Source organism: Bos grunniens, chromosome 4 (genome assembly GCF_055505025.1).
Source record: "Bos grunniens cultivar Pamir isolate PY7600 chromosome 4, Bosgru_T2T1.0, whole genome shotgun sequence".
Lineage (NCBI taxonomy): Eukaryota > Metazoa > Chordata > Mammalia > Artiodactyla > Bovidae > Bos > Bos grunniens.
In genome coordinates this window covers 80,271,042-80,287,549 of record NC_141168.1, presented here as the reverse complement: position 1 = coordinate 80,287,549, position 16,508 = coordinate 80,271,042, and the positions used below count along the sequence as shown (strand labels likewise).

General features: G+C 38.9%; 1 protein-coding gene across 2 annotated transcripts in view; it reads left to right on the top strand.

Moving 5' to 3' along the window:
- The window catches only part of SEMA3C (semaphorin 3C), a 207,633-nt gene that overhangs the window by 91,823 nt on the left and 99,302 nt on the right, over window positions 1–16,508 (top strand). The gene's annotated exons all lie outside the window — the stretch shown is intronic.

Below are 16,508 nucleotides of genomic sequence, written 5' to 3'. Positions count from 1 at the left end.
GGCTGCAGTCCATCGGGTTGCAAAAGACGCAACTGAGCGACTAAACAACATACAGTGGGATAAAACACTTTTGGGGTGTGAATTGTACTGGCTTAATTTTCCACTTGGATGTTAAAAGACAATCTTGGTTGCTTTCATGTTTATTATGAGTAATCATGCTTGTAGAGTTTTCCAATTAGGGAAGTACAACTTGTATATATTTGGTGAATATAAGCCAAAGGTAAATGCCTACCTAAAACCTGTTTATCCACTCTTCTGGTTTTAGGACATTAAGTGGCTTGTTTGACTTAGTTTTGCTAAGTCACTTGAATGTGTAAGGTGAAATCCCTCAAATAACACTATTCCAACTATCTACACCTGTCATTTTGCCTAATAAAAGTATGTTGTGCTTTCTGAGATTCAGGGATAAAAATGGTTATCAATCAGGTGAATCAGACTTCCGTCCACATTAAAAAGGCGACAGTGAGCTGTTAATATTCAGGTCAAACTTTTGCCTTTAATAGCTTGTTACTTCCTCTTTTAAGTGTGCCTTATTTCCTCCAAAAGATTTTACTTGTACCCTGAAAAATAAAGAGACAGCCTTGGCTAATGCTTACCTCATGGAAGCAACAGCATTTTGTAAAATAAATAAGCTTTGAGTCTATAATCTGCTCTTATCCTTGAAGTGCGTGCAGGAATGATAAATATTTTGTCCCAGAGCAAAAGCAGAAAAGTGCAACACTGATCTTTTATTTTGAAAGATTGAGTAAGGCTGCATCCACTGCATCTCAAAATCGGATCATGTGAGATTTGGAAACAAAAGGTTTCCCAATATAGGATGAAGTAAAGAGAAACCTCTTATATATACATTGAAAAGCCATTGTATATATGATGAGTCTTGGGCTTTTCAAAGTTGCAGGAAACTTGGTCAGATCCTTTGTGCTTCTCCTGAAAAGAATCACCGGGTAGCTCTTTTACTATGTAGGGGCACACTCCCAAGGACTGTTTAACTCTCCTCTCCAGCAGCTGAGTGCTGCAGTCGCTGACCTTGTATTTTAGACAGTGTCAGGAGATAGAGATACAAGAGAAAAAGAGAAAAGGGGGCTTCTGCTTTGAATGACTGATGAATGTGTTTAAAGTGAAATGAACATGTCTCCTCTGTCCTCTACATTTTTCCAAAGTTGTTTCTTTGTTTTTAAGCCAAATGTAGTAACTTGGCTAAACAATGAGTCATGTTGAATTAAATAGTGTTTAGATAAAATAGCTGTCTCTTTAGGAAAACATCTCAGTATTCTTTGTTCATAAAGTCTGGTTCTTTAGATTTGAGACTTTGTGGTATACAGTTTATTATATTTTTTTCCTGTGTGCAAAGGAAAATGGGTTTAAAGATGCATCAAGTGAAAATAGAGTTCAAGAATTTTGATAAGTTGGAGGAAGTGGGTGGTTAATTTCCAGATTGTCTGCTGAAATTTGTGGGTGGTCTTCCATCATGCTCTAAGAATCTAGAGATTGAAAAATTTTGGCAATATATAGCTGTTTTCCAGTTAGTGATAACTGGTATTTCTTTGCTTGTCTAGTTCAGCGTTTTGTTATATGCAGTGCAACCAGAGTCCATTATGAGAATGTATTTAAATTACAAATGTCTGTAGAGAAAGTTTGTGCTGCTTGGTTCTTGATTAAGGAGTAATTACAGTTCTTTAAACTGACAGAATGTTGAATTGATCCATCAGTATTATCAGTCTCTTATTTCTAACTCAACATATCATGAAGAAGAATGTTAATAAGTTGAATTTTTTCCAAGACTTCTGTCCATGCATATTTATTTCTATGCAGGCATCTTATAGTTTAGTTATACAAAAGGTTTTATTCTACTTTATTTACTTAATATTGCATTATAAAATAATCTCACTCCTGACAATTCTTTACTAGTAGAATGATCTTTATATATCTTGTAAGTTATCATGTAATGAGCTTTCTTAGATTTTTTTCATTGGTTTCTCAAGCAACTCTGAAAAAATTCAATCACTTTAGTTTGACATAGGAGGAATTTGTATCTTTAAATGTTACTTGCGTGACATTCAAGAATTTTGCAGTTTTGCTTCCTGGTTGTTTCCTTGCTTGTGCCCACCCAAATCCTCTGTTTTATCAACTCTATAAAATTCTAAATATATTTGAAGTTCCCACCTCAGTGTTTCAACATAAGCTTTTTCTTCTCCCTGGAAAATACTCATCTCTTTATTAACATGTTTATCGTTCAGATCACTGCTTATGTTACTCTCACAGAAGCTTTTTCTGATCCCTGATGTAAAGCAACTGCCCTTGCCTTAAATATTTATCCTGTCTTTTACCATACTGTGTGGCTTCCCTGATGGCTCAGTGGTAAAGAATCTGCCTGCAAGGCAGGAGCTGCAGGAGACGTGGGTTCCATCACTGGGGTCAGAAGATCCCTTGGAGGAGAGCATGGCAACCCACTCCAGTATTCTTGCCTGGAGAATCCTATGGACAGAGGAGCCTGGCAGGCTGCAGTCCATAGGGACACACAGCGTTGGAAACGACCGAGCAATTTAGCATGCACACACATGCATTTATTACTATGGTTATTAATTTAATAGAGTAGCTCAACTAATATTTGTTGAATGAAGAAATAAGGTCAGGCATGTCCTTCTGTTTAAGATTTGCTTGTTATTTCCAGAAAGCTCTAATCTTCCTTCCTCAATGCTCCCTTAACTTCATGAGTCATCTTGCACTACAGTTATTTGTGTACCTCCATCACCAAGAATTTTCATCTTTTACTGACCCCTTTCTCACATACTGTCTCTTGAATGATTGAATAAATATGTACCTCAAAAATGTTTGAATTTTGTGAACAACCTGTTATGTGTGAGTGTGTATATATATATTTTTTAAAGTAAGCTTTACATCATCTTTTTAATGTAGGCTTCCCTGGTGGCTCAGAGGTTAAAGCATCTGCCTGCAATGTGGGAGACCTGGGTTTGATCCCTGGGTCGGGAAGATCCCCTGGAGAAGGAAATGGCAACCCACTCCAGTATCCTTGCCTGGAGAATCCCATGGACAGAGGAGCCTGGTGGGCCACAGTCCATGGGGTTGCAACTTCACTTTCTTCCACTTTCACTTTACTTCATAGGGAACTGTAGCATGAAGGGTCAAAGAACTTTATGGGGGTGAGACAGGAAAAGAGACTTCATTAACACATAGAATCGCCTGCTGTTCTTGCTCTAATCAAGTATGCTAACTAGAAATTCCCACTGGAGGGCTTCAAGGTATCCAAAGAATGTTTTATTGAGAGTGATTAAATGTTGTGGTAGACAAGTATTAAATGTCTATCAAGTATTAAGTGCTACTGTAAAAACCTTTCCATGTGATGCTTTGCGTAGGCAGTGGTTCACTTGGGGGTTAGAGTTGAGGAACGCAGGGTCTGTTGTATTCTCTCTGCCCTGGAATTTTGCTGGCTTGATTTAAAGTGTGAGTTCTTCACCCCTTCCCACTGCAAACATCTGAATCTGAGCTGTTGTCTCCCTACCTACTGTTCTCACCTTGGACCAACTGTTTTGTTTTGTTTTAATAACTTTCCCCAAAGAAGCTTTTCCAAAAGTGTCAAGAGCTCTAGAAAGAAGGTGTCAGATGAAGTGTTTCCTCCTCCACATGTTTATCTCCCTTGTTTACATCTTAAGTGGGCACTCTAAAGCCTTCCTGATAGTTGAAATGTCAAAGATAAAGACATTTCAGCTCATCAGTGCTGTCCTCTACAGCTTAGCAGTAGATTTGGTTCTACTTTCCAGACTAGTTTAAAGACTCTCAAGACATCTCAGCCATTCCCAAATTGTATATTTTCCTTATTCTGAGATAGACTCCAGCCACCACTTGCCATACATTGGGCCAAAGATTGGCATCTAACGTGTTTGAAGTCAGCTTCCATGTCTCCCAAGTAAGCTTAGAGGAAGAGAAGTCAGAATTTATACGTTTCTGGCTGACTGAATCACACAACACAAGTGGAATATGCTTTAGGTGGGGGTGGGGGAAGCCTCGGTTTTTGGTTTAGCTTATTTTTCTAGAAAGGACACAGTATTACTGTGTATAAATATGTTTCTAAGATAGATATTTAAAGAGGCTCTTTCTTTTTATCAGATTTATAGTAATGAGAAGGATTACATTGGCTTTATAGATATTTTGCAATAGTAGATAATACTTGTAACCACATAAAAAGGAATTAGTTTCATGGACATTTTTATTGCCACAGGGAACACTGGAGATCATTCTGGTTAATAAATACTCTCATTCTTCCTTCTATTTTGTGGATGCATAATGTAAGGCGGGGAAGTAGAAAGAGGGGTAATTGGGTGAAGGGGGGCAAACCAAGCCCTGTGTCAACAAATGGTGAAGCTAGAAATTCAGCTCCACTTGGTTCATTTAAACATTGTGCCTTTTCTCCTACCCCCACACTATAAATTTTCATAGTAATAAAGTATTATCATGAAAACATTAATTTTTAAAAATTCAATAACAGTTTTTCTCATTTTATTGGTTCATGCTCCTAATTTAGCAAGATTCAGTTCAGTTCAGTTCAGTTCAGTTGCTCAATCGTATCCGACTCCTTGCAGCCCCATGAACTGAAGCACGCCAGGCCTCCCTGTCTATCACCAGCTCCCGAAGTTCACCCAAACTCGTGTCCATCGAGTTGGTGATGCCATCCAGCCATCTCCTCCTCTGTCGTCCCCTTCTCCTCCTGCCCCCAATCCCTCCCGGCATCAGAGTCTTTTCTAATGAGTCAACTCTTCTCATGAGGTGACCAAAGTATTGGAGTTTCAGCTTCAGCATCAGTCCTTCCAGTGAACACTCAGGGCTGATCTCCTTCAGAATGGACTGGTTGGATCTCCTTGCAGTCCAAGGGACTCTCAAGAGTCTTCTCCAACACCACAGTTCCAAAGCATCAATTCTTCGGTGCTCAACTTTCTTCACAGTCCAACTTTCACATCCACCCATGACCACTGGAAAAACCATAGCCTTGACTAGATGGACCTTTGTTGGCAAAGTAATGTCTCTGCTTTTGAATATGCTATCTATGTTGGTCATAACTTTCCTTCCAAGAAGTAAGCGTCTTTTAATTTCATGGCTGCAGTCACCATCTGCAGTGATTTTGGAGCCCAAACAAATAAAGTCTGACACTGTTTCCACTGTTTCCCCATCTATTTCCCATGAAGTGATGGGACCAGATGCCATGATCTTTGTTTTCTGAATGTTGGTTGAGCTCTAAGCCAACTTTTTCACTCTCCACTTTCACTTTCATCAAGAGGCTTTTTAGTTCCTCTTCACTTTCTGCCATAAGGGTGGTGTCATCTGCATATCTGAGGCTATTGATATTTCTCCCGGTAATCTTGATTCCACCTTGTGCTTCTTTCAGCCCAGCGTTTCTCATGATGTACTCTGCATATAAGTTAAATAAACAGGGTGACAATATACAGCCTTGATGTACTCCTTTTCCTATTTGGAACCAGTCTGGTGTTCCATGTCCAGTTCTAACTGTTGCTTCCTGACCTGCATACAAATTTCTCAAGAGGCAGGTCAGGTGGTCTGGTATTCCCATCTCTTTCAGAATTTTCCACAGTTTATTGTGATCCACACAGTCAAGGCTTTGGCATAGTCAATAAAGCAGAAACATATGTTTTTCTGGAACTCTCTTGCTTTTTCCATGATCCAGCAGATGTTGGCAATTTGATCTCTGGTTCCTCTGCATTTTCTAAAACCAGCTTGAACATCTGTAAGTTCACATTTCATGTATTTCTGAAGCCTGGCTTGGAGAATTTTGAGCATTACTTTACTAGCATGTGAGATTAAAAGGTCATAAAACTCAACATAACAGTAAAAGAAGGTAGAATGTGAATAAATGAAGAATTCTGTCTGTTAGTTAGAGGCAGTTTCATCTGCAAAACTACACAGAAGACAGAGTGGGTCTTAGCAAGTCATACAGTGTAGTCCTCCAACCCCTAATCCATGACATCTAAACTATTTCAAATGATCTTCCAGGCAGCCTTTAAGAGAAGAGAAAATTCTAAGGGAAATAAAGCAACTATCAGCAGATCTGAGACCTGACATCATCTAGAGGGTCAGGAAAACCTTTATGAAGCAGTCCAATTTAAATTACATAGAAATTACTGCTTTAGTTATGAGTAGGAGCTAGTAAAAGGCAGGCAAAATCCTGTCAGCAGGATGAATAGCATGTATTAATACAAAGGCCCTGAGGCAGAAAGGAGGAAGGCAAGTTTGAAGATGTGAAAAGATCAGAAGGAGAACAAAAGGAAGTGAACAAATAGTGATGACTGAGATTTTCTGGTGAGATAGTCTTGAACCAGATTACATCAGGCCTCAAAAGCCATGTTAAAAATTATTGATTTTGTTCTAAAAGTAATAGAAAGCCATTCAAGACAGGAAAAGAGAACATACAATTAAAATGATCATTTAAACATGAATTTCTTGAGAGTCTAAAGAGGGCACTATTGATCATTATACTGATAAACAGCCCCAAACTAGGCTGTTTGGGGCAAGTTAGATGAGATTCATCCTTATATTGATTAATTTTCCCTCTGATGCAATGCCTGGGAGATACATTCTGTGTTTACCTTTGCCCTTCCTTGGCCAGACTCACAGAATAGACGTCTATCACTTACTCTTTCTCTCATCCCTTTTGCAATTTGCTTCCACTTGGCCAATCATGCCCATCCATCAAAAACAGAAAAGTGGAACCTTTTACCTCTTACAGAAATCTATGTCTGACTGCTCTCACTTTTATTCCTCTCAGACTTGCTATAATGATTTAATGAGAATAGCATCACTGAGAATTTGACTGTTCTCAATTGTTTGGAGAATGTGCTCCTCCCCTCATCCCATGTAGCCCCCTCACTCATCAAACTGGCAAATAATGAAAATTTGAGAGACTAAGACATTTGTTATACTATATTTGACACTGAACATGTTGCAGGAAAGATCCAATTCTGACTCCATGATGGATCTCTTTCTTTGACTTTAACCTTTGTTTTCAGTTGCTTTTGTTATTATGTTGATATTGTTCAGTAGCTAAGTCATGTCCCACCCTTTGCAACCCCATGGACTGCAGAATACCAGACTCCTTTGTCCTACACTCTCTCAGAATTTGCTCAAATTCATGTCCACTGAGTTGGTCATGATATCTAACCATCTCATCCTCTGCTACCCTCTTCTCTTGCCTTCAAACTTCCCTAGCATTAGGGTCGTCTTCAGTGAGTCGGCTCTTCCCATAAGGTGACCAAAGTATTGGAGCTCTGGCATCAGTCCTTCCAGTGAATATTCAGGATTGATTTCCTTTAGCATTGAATCGTTTGATCTCCTTGCTGTCCAAGGTATTCTGAAGAGTCTTCTCCAGCAGTACAACTCGAAGACATCACTTCTTCAGCACTCTGCTTTCTTTATGGTCCAACTCTCAAACTGGTACATAACTACTGGAAAAACCATAGCTTTGACTATATGGACCTTTAGTGGTAAAGTGGTCTTTGCTTTTATAATACGCTAAGTTCGTCATATCTTGTCTTCCAAGGAGCAAGCATCTTGTAATTCCATGGCTGCGGTCACTGTCTGCAGTGATTTTGGAACCCAGGAAAATAAAATTTGTTACTGTTTTCCACTTTTTCCCCATCTATTTACCATGAAGCGTTGAGACCAGATGCCATGATTTTAGTTTTATGAATACTGAGATTTAAGCTGACTTTTTCACTCTCCTCATTCATCCTCGTCAAGAGGCTTTTTAGTTCCTCTTCACTTTCTGCCATTAGAGTGGTATCATCTGCATATCTGGGGCTTCCCTGGTGGCTCAGATGGCAAAGAATCTGCATGCAATGCAGGAGACCTGGGTTCAATCCCTGGGTTGCAAAGATCCCCTGCAGAAAAAATGACTACCCACTCCAGTATTCTGGCCTGGAGAATCCATGGACAGAGGATCCTGGCAGGCTGCAGTCCATGAAGTCGCAGAGAGTTGGACACGACTGAACGACTTTCACTTCATTTCATCTGTTTATCTGAGGCTGTTGATATTTCTCCCAGCAATCTTGATTCCAGCTTGTGATTCATTCCAGCTTGGCATTTCTCATAATATAGTCTGCATAGAAGTTAAATAAGCAGGGTTATAATATACAGCCTTGACCTACTCCTTACCCAGTATTCAACCAGTCTGTTGTTTTATGTCTGGTTCTAACTGTTGCTTCTTGACCTGCATACAGGTTTCTTACAAGGCAGGTAAAGTGGTCTGGCATTCCCATCTCATTAAGGATTTTCACAGTTTGTTGTGATCCACAAAGTCAAATGCTTTAGCATAGTCAATGAGGCAGAAGTAGATGTTTTTCTGGAATTCCCTTACTTTCTCAATGATCCAACAGATGTTGACAATTTGATTCCTGGTTCCTCTGCCTTTTCTAAATCCAGCTTGAACATCTGGAAATTCTCAGTTCATATACTGTTGAATCCTAGCTTGAAGGATTTTAATTATTACCTTGCTGACATGTGAAATGAATGCAGTTGTGCAGTAGTTTGAACATTCTTTGGCATTTCCTTTCTTTTGGATTGGAATGAAAACTGACCTTTTCCAGTCCTGTGGCCACTGCTGAGTTTTCCAAATTTGCTGGCATATTGAGTGCAGCACTTTCACAGCATCATCATTTAGAATTTTTAAGTAGCTCAGTTGTAATTCTATCACCTTCACTAGCTTTGTTTGTAGTTATGCTTCCTGTGGCCCACTTGACTTCACACTCCAGGATGTCTGGCTCTAGGTGAATGATCATACCATTGTGGTTATCTGGGTCATTAGGTCTTTTTTGTACAGTTCTGTGTATTCTTGCTACCTCTTCTTAATATCTTCTGCTTCTGTTAGCTCCTTGTCATTTCTGTCCTTTCTTATGCCCATCTTTGCATGAAATGTTCCTTTGGTATCTCCAGTATTCTTGAAGAGATCTGTAGTCTTTCCCATTCTATTGTTTTCCTCTATTTCTTTGCATCATTCACCTAAGAATTCTTTCTTGTCTCTGCCTGCTATTCTCTGGAACTCTGCAATTCAATTGAGTATATCTTTCCCCTGTGAGATGATTATTTTGCGACGTTAGTCTGCCATCTTCTTGTTCACCCAACTTTCTGAATAAAGTCATATTCCTTGCCTCAACACTTCATCTCTCATTAGTTGGCCTGTCATGGTGCAAGCAGACCAAGCTTGGACTAGGTAACACACAGACTCATGTGAGGGTCAAAAGTTATGATTGGATAAAAACCCAATAAATAAGTGTTTAAGTTGTCAGTCTCATTTGAAAAGCAAAGGGGTGTCTGACTGACTTCACAGATGAAGGAACCCACAAGCTTTGATTCCTGGCTCTGGCCTCTTCTATCAGTATTCATTACTATATGGCCTTGGTTAGATTGCTCAAATTAACTGAAGTTGAAAGTGAAAGTGAAGTGTCCAACTCTTTGCAACCCCATGGACCGTGGCCAACCAGGCTCCTCCATCCTTGGGATTCTCCAGGCAAGAGTACTGGAGTGGGTTGCCATTTCTTTCTCCAGGAGATCTCCCCAACCCAGGGATCAAACCCAGGTCTCCCGCATTGCAGGCAGATGCTTTACCATCTGAGCCACCAGGGAAGCTCTCTAAAGTTTCCTTAAATATGGAGTAGGAATAGTATTAAAGCCTAACACAAAGGTTTTAAATGGGAATAAGCTTTTTAAGTACCCAGAATAGTTAATTACTCCTACTGTTAATCCCACAAATGGTAGCTATTTGGGACTATTATTTTTGAATAAATGCACTTTTACTACATTCCTTCTGGTCTCTCTTTGTCTTAGAAATTGCGAACTATAGTGTCAGCCTGCTGAAGTTTCAGTGCTCTTATCTTTATCTGCCTGTTTGTCCTAAAGGGGTAGGTGAAGTTCAATTTCTATCCTAGTTTCAAGATAGTAAGCCTCCAGGAGAGAATGGGTCACTTAAGAGCACGCTACTTAAAATTCTTCTGAGATAAGACAATTAGGAGAGGAAATTGTTTCCTGGGTAGCAATGTCCAAAGTAAAAGATATGCTAAGGATTTTCTTTAAAATCTGTTGGTGTGCATTCTGCAGATAGGTGAGGTGAGGTTTATGGTAAGGAAACTGTCATGATGGACTTAACCAAACAAAATTAACAGAGAAGAGTGAAAAAGCTGGCTTAAAACTCAACATTAAAAAAAAAAAAAAAAACCTGAGATCGTGGCATCCAGTCCCATCACTTCAAGGTAAACAGAAGGGGGAAAAGTGGAAGAGGTGACATAATGTATGTCCTGGTTTTCCAGAATCACTGTGGATGGTGACTGCAGCCATGAAATTAAAAGATGCTTGCTCTTTGGGAGGAAGGAAGGAAAGCTGTGACAAACTTAGATAGTATATTAAAAAGCAGAGACATCACTTTGCCAAAAAAAGGTCCATGTAGTCAAAGCTATGGTTTTTCCAATAGTCATGTGTGGATGTGAGAGTTGTACTATAAGGACAGCTGAGTGGGCTGAAGAATTTATGCTTTCAAACTGTGGTGTTGAAGAAGACTCTTGAGAATCCCTTGGACTGCAAGGAGATCAAGCCAGTCAGTGCTAAATTTCCTTTATTTAACCCTAAATATTCATTGGAAGGACTAATCCTGAAGCTGAAGCTCCAATACTTTGGCCACCTGATGGAAAGAGCTGACTCATTGGGAAAGACCCTGATGCTGGGAAAAATTGAATGTCAAAGAAGACATGGGTGACAGAGGATGAGATGGTTGGAGAACATGACTGACTCAATGGACATTAATTTGAGCAAACTCAGGGAGATAGTGAAGGACAGGGGAGCCTGGCATACTGCAATTCATGGAGCTGCAAAGAGTCATAACCCATTTAGTGACTGAAAAACAAGAACAAAGCAAGATTTATAATTGTCATAGAGGCTTGATATTTTCATATTAGTGTCCTCTTTTGTGAGCAGATATGTAGTTGCCATGATAGTTCAGTTCAGTTCAGTCGCTCAGTCGTGTCCGACTCTTTGCGACACCGTGGACTGCAGCACTCCAGGCCTCCCTGTCCATCACCAACTCCCAGAGTTTACCCAGACTCGTGTCCATCAAGTCGGTGATGCCATCCAGCCATCTCATCCTCTATCGTCCCCTTCTCCTCCTGTCCCCAATCCCTCCCAGCATCAGAGTCTTTTCCAATGAGTCAACTCTTTGCATGAGGTGGCCAAAGTACTGGAGTTTCAGCTTTAGCATCATTCCTTCCAAAGAAATCCCAGGGCTGATCTCCTTCAGAATGGACTGGTTGGATCTCCTTGCAGTCCAAGGGACTCTCAAGAGGCTTCTCCAACACCACAGTTCAAAAGCATCAATTCTTTGGTGCTCAGCTTTCTTCACAGTTCAACTCTCACATCCATACATGACCACTGGAAAAACCATAGCCTTGACTAGACAGACCTTTGTTGGCAAAGTAATGTCTCTGCTTTTGAATATGCTATCTAGGTTGGTCATAACTTTCCTTCCAAGGAGTAAGCATGTGCCGTGATAAGGGCTCAATAAATATGCATTGAATATATAAATTAATAACACATCATGAGATATTAAACTTAATATAATTTTAAACGACAGTTGCATATGCTTTTCATAAAGAGACTCCTAGGAGTTGATTTTTCAATCAAGCACTCTTTTGTTTGTTTTGAAATTTATAATAGCCTGAAAGATAAGATAGTATTCTGAGGGAACAAGTTCCTCTACTTAGTAGTTTAACAGATATATATTATTCATAGAAGAGAATCCGAGACTTTCCCATCTTTCCTCCACCAAGATCACATTCTGCATCACAGGAATACGTTCTTATTGACTTAGTCACCTTGGAATTGTTAAGATCACTAACAGTACAAAGTGAAAGTCACTCTGTCATGTCCGACTCTTTGCGACCCCATGTACTGTATAGTCCATGGAATTCTCCAGGTCAGAATACTGGAGTGGGTAGCCTTTCCCTTCTCCAGGGTATCTTCCCAACCCAAGGATCAAACAGAGGTCTCCCGCATTGCCTGCGGATTGCTTACCAGCTGAGCCACAAGAGAAGCCCAAGTATACAAAGGTTAATTCTTAATATCGTTAGGGAAAGAGTGTTGTTAACAGAGAGAATACATTCTGTATATTAAACTATGTTTTAATTGCTGTATTAAGATGTTGACAATATTCAAGTGGTTCTAGAAATTTATATTGCTAGAGTTTATATTTTGGGGAAACGTCTTGTTCTCCCAGCCTTGGTTAAATTCTTAAGGCTCACAGTGGTTTCCATATCAAAACAGGAATTCCAGGTAAGCATATAATGCTACAAATTTTCCCTCGCTGGCATGGAAGACATTACAATAATTTTCTACCCTTGAACTCTACAATAATGTGGATTTCAAACTAGAAACGTGCAGGTTTTGTTGTGGTTGTTTGTTTGTTTTAATACTGTTTCCCAGGAATTCTTCCCAGGCACTTAGAGACCTATACTGCCCTTTGTGGGGCCACTGCATTTTCTAATACCACTTACTCTCAAAGTTCCTTCTCAATCAGTTGAATGTGTCCTGAGAAACAGTTCAACTGAATATACTTTCAATGCTGTAAAAAGGATGACATAATTATTAAGATATAAAGAGACAGATGCAGGACAGTGCTATTCTTTGACTTGTTTAGATGAGAGACTAGTAATTGTGATTTCCTTCTCTCACTGTTGCCAAATCATTGTATCAGTTATTTTCTGTAATTGTGGTCAAATTATTGAATCATTCGTTGACTTAAGTTGGATCTGTGTTAAGTCAAAATGATGAATTCTTTGTTCTTTTTATAGATAAAAATTCTGGATGCTTTGAACTCCTCTCTTTATTCTTTAAGGGGAAAAAAAAAATGTTTGTTTATATTTTTTTTAGTTTTTCCCAGGCACCAAAGTTCAATATTGGCTAACTAACAGCAATTTAAATAGAGTTTAAAAAAATAACCTCAGCTTTTAGGCTTCTAACAGAGGTACTTTTAAAGTAAATCTTCCTTGGTTAACAGCTGTCAACTGTCAATGAGCTACAGGTAATTAAATTTGAAGATAGCTTTATGGCCCACAAAAAGAGATAAAATCCTTGGACCAGAAAGGTCTTAAGTTAATGCAGTTATTTCTCCCTCTGGTATTTGAATTTAATGCAAGAAATTGATTATTTTCTAATGAAATAGGTAAAGAGAACTGCCATTGTTTGTTACTTGCAAATAAAATTTGGTTGAGGCTGTTTTCCCAGCTCAGTTTTATAAACAGTCTTGGTTTTATTTCAATATAGATTAGGAAAATAAGGCAAAAAGAAAGAAAAAATTAAGAATATTTTGAGAAGAAAAAAAAAATGCCCAAACTCAACAAACCATGGTAGGAAGAGTGAGAAGGTGTTAGGGGCTGTGAACACTGGAAACCCAAGGTGCCTTAAAAAATTCAAGGATTTTTTTTTTCTTTAATCATATGTAACAGAAGTAGTCCTTAGACTTCCCTGGTCCAGTGGTTGAGACTCAGAGCCTCCACTGCATGGGGGATGGTTTCTATCCCTGATTGGGGAATAAAATCCTTCATGCCATGCAGTATGGCCAAAAAAAGAGAGAAGTAGTCCTGAAATAGAGCAGTTCCAGGGGTAGTTAGGGCATTAAATGATTTCTTAGAGAACTCAAGTTTTTTTTTTTTTTTTTTTTTTAATTTCTGCATTCTCAGAAAACAGTCTTTTTGGTAGCAGCAACTGCTGAAAAATCTTGCTAACATGCCAATGTCCAGAGACAGAAAAAGAAGTCTCCTCTTTTTTTGTGTCAGTTTTAAGACCCAAGACCCTCTTCCAGTAACCTTGCAGAAGACTTTCTCTATGTCTGTTGGGTCAGAACTAGTCATGTGGCCACATTTTAGACACTAGCTTTCTAGGGGATCCACTGTAGTTGGCACAGACCAGTTCTGCCAACAGGAAAGAAAAAGAAAATGTCTGGTAGACAGAGGGTCACTGATCTTTCCTGCTGAAACCAGCACACTGATCTCCTACCGTGTGCTAGTGCAACATCCTTTGAGCTGTGTACTGACATAACCAGTATGTAGATGAGAACATCGAAACCTGGAAGAAAAGAGGTAATTTGTTTTTTGATTTTTTTTTTAACAGATTAGTAAGTGATGCAACTGGGATTTCACCTCAGAACTGTTTGACTCCAGTTCTGTACTTTCTCCACAATATCACATTGCTTTAGGACTTCAAGACACACTTTGAATTTTGATTACAAAGCTACTCTTTTTGGATCCAACAATCAATGTGTCTCTGTTCTTTGCTTTTCGCTTATAGTTGCTCTTCTTCAGAGCTTCTACCCAGAACTTCTTCAGATCTGCATACTCTCAGAATTTCATATCATCCATGAGAGGAACTGGAGGTCTCTCCCTGAAGATTTTATATTTCTGATGGGAAACTAGTTATCTAAATTTTACATGCTTGTGGAATATTTCTGCTTTGGTTTGAATTGAATCTATGAACACTCAATCTCTTTACCAAAGAAATTTCCATTTCAAATCCCTCAAAAGCAGTAAAGGCCATGTTCAATTCATCCTGTTCTTAGTTTACAACTTTGGAAGATGATTGCCTCTTCCTTATACCTAAAGGCCAGCTTCATATAAAATCATTCCAAATCCTTCAGGTATCCCTCACATCTATTTCTGGCATGTCAGATCTTTATTAACATCATAGCTTGAACAGCATCTCCTAGTTTTCCAGTCTCACGTGCCCCCAAATTATCCTATATGCTCAAATTATTATTCTTAAAGATAGTTTATTATTTTACAGTCCTGCTCAAATAAGTTGAGTAGATTCTACATGTGAAAAGCATAAATCTTTTATATATATATTAATAAATATAAATCAGACAGTGTGGTCCCTCCATATTTGCTCCCTGTGTAACAAATTGTCCTTCTTACTTGTCTGGCTGAAGCTTGATGTCTTGTCCCAAGTCATAATAATACGTAACCCATGTAACCCACGTCACCATAAGACAGGTACTCTTTTAAGCACTTGATGCATATTAACAATTTAAACCTCACAATACCCCTGTGATGTAGGAACTATTATTATCTTGACTTAACAGGTGAAAACACTGGAGTTTAGAGGGATAAAGGCACTTGCCAAGTACATCCATACATGAAATGGCAGGGCCAACATTCAGATTCTGGTGGTTAGATCCCAGATGTGATGAACTCAGTTGCGTTTTACTTAGTCCATGTATTTCACTGGAGAGTTACTTATTCATGAGGTGTTTGTTGAAAATCTATCCTGCTGCTGCTGCTAAGTCGCTTCAGTCGTGTCCGACTCTGTGCGACCCCATAGACGGCAGCCCACCAGGCTCCTCCGTCAATGGGATTCTCCAGGCAAGAGTACTGGAGTGGGATGCCATTGCCTTCTCCGATCCTGCACCCAACTGGAACCCTACAAATCATGTTTTAACAGGGAAATTGCGAAATCATGAATCTCTTCCATAGGGTGAAAAGCAAGCTTTATTAAACACTCTGGATTTTAGGCAAATTTAAGCAGAATGTGTCTTCTCCAACCTTTGAGTGACATTTGTTGCATTTTATATTCTCCCATGTTCTGAAGTCTTGGATATTTTCTTTTCCCTATTTCAACAATAACCTCTCATCTACCAAGGACTGACTTTTTTCCTGAATGACATCTCTCCACTCTTTTTTAGTCTGCTCATGAAAGAAGGTGTTTCAGTTTCCATGCCTGTTACACCAGGACTACCAGCTGCATCACTTGGCTGCCTGTGATATCTAGTGAGGCTCAGTAACTAGGTTAGCATGCTGCACCCTCATGTCTGTTATTTCCAAAGGTCTGTCATCTGAGTCTCTTATTTAAATGGTCTTTCAATACCTTTTGTTCTTGTCTTCTCTCATGATTTACTTCTTAAAATTCTTCTGAAATACTTTACTAAGTTGTTAATGGTTCTTTCCACATAAAAAAATCTTGCACTTTACTGTCACTGAGTGGACAGAATGTCAGAGACAATGATTTAAGAGAATGTGTTAGTAATTTTAGGAATCTAGCTTTTTAAATTAAAAAAGAAAGAAAAAGAAAAAAATAGGAAAATTTGCATCTTTTTTTTCTAATTTCATGCTTTCCTATAACTAGTAATTCAGATTATTCAGACCAACAGTAAAGATTATTATAATTGAATAGCTTGTCACTCATTTCAGATATATATTTACATGTATCAATTCTATTGATTTTCATATAGACTCTCAGTAGAGCATACCATTATTGTTGTTTTTTCCCCATGAAGAAATTAAGGCACAGTGAGGTACAGTAAATTGCTCAATGTCACAGGAAGTTTGGTGCCACAGTCTGGCTTCATAATCACTATTCTGCTCCCATAGTATTTTTAGATCATTGGCTAGATATAAAACCACTTGAAAGACATTATGACAGACATTCTGAACTGGTGTGCCCAATAAACAGGT